Source organism: Cebus imitator, unplaced genomic scaffold, assembly GCF_001604975.1.
Source record: "Cebus imitator isolate Cc_AM_T3 unplaced genomic scaffold, Cebus_imitator-1.0 Scaffold449, whole genome shotgun sequence".
In the NCBI taxonomy this organism is placed as follows: domain Eukaryota; kingdom Metazoa; phylum Chordata; class Mammalia; order Primates; family Cebidae; genus Cebus; species Cebus imitator.
Genome location: NW_016107764.1, coordinates 588,150 through 593,653, shown reverse-complemented (window position 1 = coordinate 593,653; position 5,504 = coordinate 588,150).

The following is a 5,504-nucleotide window of genomic DNA, read 5'->3' as shown; positions in this document are numbered from 1 at the left end:
GCGCCCAGCCTACACAGAGTTTTAGTAGGCCTCATTGTTGAGAGCAGTTTTAGGTTTCGGGAAATTTCGAAGGTAATTCCCAGCTGGAAGAGCAGTCCCTGACTTAGGAGACACAGGATGCAGAGCCCTCAGCCGGCTGCAGGGAAACAGCAGTGCCGCTGCCCCCCAGCCACACAAAGGTGCCAGCCTCCCGGGGGCCACGCTGGGCTGTAGATGGAACAGAGGTTTGCTGGAAGTCTACCTCCAGAGCTGGATCCAAGACCATTTTTCCGATTTGAGAACCCGGGTGATGGCCTCTTCCGCACCCCAACAGAAGAACGGAAGCTTATTTTGCAGACAGCCAAGAAGACAGTGTCCGTCTCAGGCAGGCACGGGGGGACTACAGCATGGACAGGAGCAGGGCTTGAGTCGGAGTCTGTGTGCAGTCTCTGGAGAGCCAGTCCCGGATGAGTGTGCAGACTCTTTCCCAGGGAATCTGAGCAGCTTGGAGGAGATGCACAGACAACGACCCTGTGTCTCCCAGGGACATGGTCCACCTGGTCACCCTCTGTGCAGCCCACAGCAAGGCCACTTAACATCACACAGAACCCTCATTCGGGCTCTAAGTATCCTCTAAATGCGACACCCAGCCCCAAAACCTCAACACAGACAACAGCCTCCACTGTGGAAACAGAGCACCGTGACCGAAGACACAGTGGAGAGGCTGTGAGAGGGAGGGTGGCCAGCATCCTCAGAGGTGCAGATAAGATACAAACAGGACCGACGAAACACAGTCATGGGCCGGGAGCCCAGGGAGGCAAGAGCATGGAGCAGAAAGAAAGCCATGGGCAGAGGAAATGCCTCAGAAAGCAGAGAAAATCCAAGAAGAAAACTGGCCGGGCTGGGAGCGTCGGTATTTTAACTGTATTCTAGAAAGAGAGAACCGGGAGAGCCAAGGGGAGGAAGGTCTGAGATTTGGCCCCACAGCCACTCCCCAGAAGGAAGGGCATCAATGTGTCCCGTGTCATCCCCTAAATCTCTGCATCAAAGCCTGAACCCCCACGACCTCAGAAAGTGACCCTGTTCCGCTGAGAGAGGACACTGCAGTAAAATGAGCTCACGAGGATGGGCCCCAGTGCAGGGTGCCCGGTGTCCTCATAAGAAGAGGTGATGGGGACACAGACACCAGCAGAGGGACGACCGTCCTAGGACACGGGGGAAGACGCCATCTACACTCCAAGGAGAGGGGACTCAGGAGGACCTGGCCCTGCCAATGCCTGGATCTGGGACTTCAGGCTCCAGCGCTGTGAGAGCACTTGTTTTTGTGGTTGGGGCCCCAGACTGTGGCACTTCGCCATGGCGACCCTCGCCAGCTAACGCAGGCGTGCAGCGTCCGAGGCACTGGGCCACTGAGAGCCCGGCCCCCAGGATGAAAACCAGCCTACAGCAAGGAATGGCGCTCTGATGTCTCAGAATGTGGAGAACAAAGAGAGCATCTGAGCAGCTTCCAGAGAAGACAAAAACCAACCTGTGAGCAGATGCATTTCACAGAAAGTATCAAGAATCAGGATGGCGCCGGTCTCAACAGCAGTGCCAGATGCCAGAGACGCAAACGCACAGCCCAAGCGCTCTCAGGGAAACACGTCCCACGGGAGCCCCACTTCCAGCCAAGCTATGGGCCCAGCATAGGCGGACAATCAGTACGTTTATTCCACAGAGGCTCAGAGGTGCCCTGTGCACACCTTTTCCAGAAGAATTTGCTCCACCAAGATGAAGGAGTAAGACAAAAAACAAGCAAGACGGACAGCCAGGAACGCCCGAACAGGGCACCCTGGAAGAAGTGAGCCAGGCAACGCTTTGAGACAGACCAGGTCCGGGGAAGGCGATTTCTTCCAAGAGCTCAAATTAGTAGGATGCCTGATGTGTTTAAATGTCCTGATGCGTTTGCACACGGGGGGAGAGTTTGCGATGGAATTAGTGTGAAGGGTACAGAAAACTAAGCAAATGAAAAAATAAGACCGTTATTAACTCCGGGGGGAAACCGGACGCAGGAGAAGAACAAGAAGTCCTGTACGATGGGCTCGGTGTGCTGGTGCCTTTGCAGTATCGATCTTGCTGAAATGGCATTGACTGTGGGAGGGTGGGGGCAGGCAGCCGGCGGGCACCTGGAAGTGCTGGGAACACAAACCCCACGTCCGAAGCCTGCACGGCGGGAGTTGGTAGATAAAGCCTGAGTCTGAAAAATCAACAAGCCGTGTGTGTGTGTGTGTGTGTGTGTGTGGTGTGTGTGTGTGTGCGCACGCGCACCTGCATTTGTAGGTACAGAGGGAAAATACCAGAATCGCCGGGGAAGGGGGTGAAGAGATTTGCCTCTGGGGAGCCAGAAGGGTAGGGAGGGCAGGCTGGGCAAGCCCAAGAGAACTTGCAAGTTGAGGACCTCGGCAGCAAATCCACGGACACGCCTAGCTGCGTTCGCCTGCTGGGCCGCCATGATGCAATGCCACGAGCTAAGTGGCAGACACATCACACGTTCACTCTCTCAGGATTCTGGGGTCCAGAAGTCTGAAAGCAAGGTGCTGCCAGGGCCGCGCTCCCTCCTGCCTGGGGATCTGGGGGAGAGTCTGTCCATGTCTCTTCCAGGTTCTGGTGTTTCTAGCAGCTTCTTGCCTGTGGCTGTGCCTCTCCAAGCTCTGCCCTGTCTTCATGGGGCCTTCTCCACTCCTCCGGGTGTCTCTTATAAGGACTTAGGACCCTTAGGATAATCCAGGAGAAACTCATCTGGAGATCCTTAGTTTCATATGCAAAACCCTTTCTTCAAACAAGGCCACACCTGCTGGTTCTGGGGTTAGGATGTGGACATACAGGAGGGGAGGGAGCACCACTTAATCCCCTATCATAACTTCAAGAAAAAATAAAGGTACGTGCCTCCGCTTCCCCACACAGGGTCCCCACCAGGTAGCCCTTCCTCCTGCTGGAATGCCACTGGAGGCAGGAGGCTCACTGCACTTCATCACTGAACAGCTTAGTCTGACGTGTCTTCACAACTGAGCTAATCCTGCCTCCCTGGGACCTTGGCCTGTCGGTTTTGAGGCTAATTCCTAAAACAGCGCAGAGTCAGGGCAGGAAGGAACACTTGGGGCCTGTGGTGTGGACTACCAGAAACCAGACAGAGTCCTGGCCTTGGGCCTGCTCCAAGTGTGTTCTGAGATTCATGGGGTGTGGATTGGGGCAGGAGTTCTCAGGGTGCTGATGACAGCTGAGCCCCTAGAAGCCAGTGCTTCCCGTGGGGCGGGAGACAGACAGAGCTGCCTGCGGTCCAGTCCCATGTGTGCAGAATTCTAGAAGTTTCCTCTTGCTAGCTTGCCACTCCATCCTCCTTTAAATCTCAAACTCCATTCCTGGAAAGAAACACTGAGGTCACCTGGCCATTCCTGTTTAGGGCCTTTGCAATTGCTGTTCCCTCCAGTGGGAGCACAAGCCCAGACCCCACCTCACTGGTTCCCTCAGCCCCAGTGAGATGCACGTGCTGGGGAGGCGTCGATGGGCTCCGTGTGAAGTTGCTTCCTACACACACACATGTGCACACACGCACACACATACACACACGCACACACATACACACGCGTGCACACACACATGAACAAATGCCTCTTCCTCATCACACACACACAGGCACACCCACCCACACAAATGCACATGCACACACACACGCACATGCACACAGACACAGAGCTCACATGTTTGCACATGCTCACACTCACATGAGCTCACTGTGGGTTTCTCCCTTGCACTGTGCTTCCGCTCAGAGCTGTGTGACACTGAGTGGTCCCTGTAACTCACCTGTCCACGCACCTGCCTGTCACCTCCTCTGTCTGCTCCAGACTAGCACACATCTGGTGCAGGGCCAGGGATCTGTATGTGTTCCCAGAACCAGCCCCTGGACTTCCAGGTGTCGAAGGCTGAGACTGGGGAGGGGTTGATGTACCCACAGTCACACAGCAGAGAAGGAGCAGAGTCGACTCCGGATTTTGGAGTCTTGTGCCCTCTCCAGTGCCCACGCTGCCCTCTGCCCAGACAGGTGTGGCCAGGCCCCAGCTCCTGGGGCACAATCAGCTGGCTGCCTTCTCACCAAGGAGCTGCCGGTGCCACCTACTGCTCGCCCCGCAGATGCTCCCAAGCTGGACTGGCACCTGCTCCTGCAGAGGGATTTATTGCCCGACTCCCCCATTGCCCGATGCATGGGGCTCGCTCTCACCGCCACACAAACGTGACTTGCCAGAATGCCCAGGGATGGCAGGTCAGCCACCAGGAGACGTCCCCTCCCTCCTCATGCCTTCCACAGATCAGCACCAGTTCAGCACGTCAAGGATGGTGAGCCACTCACGTCAGGGCATTTCCACCTTAATTTAAAACAATCATGCACCGCACCAGCTGCTGTGCTCAAAGTTCGGCCATTCCAAGAATGTCAGGCAGGCCTGGGAGAGGGAGCAAGATGCCTGGCAATGCCCACAGTCACCCTCAGCCTGCCCTGGCGCCCTCCTCCCACCGCAGTGGAGAGGGAGGAGCTGAGGCCGGGGCACTGCAGGGAAGGGTCCTTCTGCCGCATGTCCCAGAGGGCTATGGCTTCCCATCTACTATTCCTTGTCCATTCAGTAGGCATCCCCCAGTGTCTGCAGGGACAGCGATGGCAGCCAGTGACGAGGTCGGATCAATGGGTGCTGGAGTCAGGACTGGGAAGGGACACTGACCGAGGGCAAGGAGACCACCGGGTCACAAAGATAGAGAGATGGTTGGGAGAGGGAGGTGGGGTATGCCACGTACGCTAAAAATAATCACTGAGATTTGCAGGGGAAGGAGCAGAACAGCTGAGCGGCCTTCGCTCCTCCACTCTGACTGCGGGATTCGATGGTATTCAGGGAACAGGGGACATGGTGAGTGAGCTCCGTGGTGCCGAGACCCCAGCATCGCTCACTGTTCTGTCTCAGCAGCTCTTCCTCCTGGGGCAGGGTCTAAAAACATTCTAAATCCATGCAGTGTCCAAAGATAAGCCTGCCTCCCTGACTCTCCCGCCAAAAGGAAAAGCCGCTGGAGACAAAAGAATGCTGTGATTCGAATGGCCCCTTCAAAACCGCGTAGGAGCGTGAGCCCTGATGTGGCAATGTTGGGAGGTGGGGTCTTCCAGAGGGGATTGGATCGTGAGGGCTCTGCCCCCATAAATGGACTAATCCACCTGTGGATTAATGGATTAATGGGTTACCACTGGAGTGGGACTGGTAGCTTCACAGGAACTCCTGTGGCAGGAGCCCAGGACCATCGTCAGCAGGTCTCTCATGGGGCATCTGCCACACAGAGGCACGTTCTCCACCATTCACATCTTGGGACCCACTGGGGAGCACGTGACCCCTGGGCAGGGTGGCTCAGCCCTCCGCCTTCCAGGAGGCACCAGACAGCCACAGTGGGGACAGGGATGCTCAGGCAGTGCCTTCTGCCCCACTCTGGGTTTGCAGAGCCCAGCGCGGGGGAGG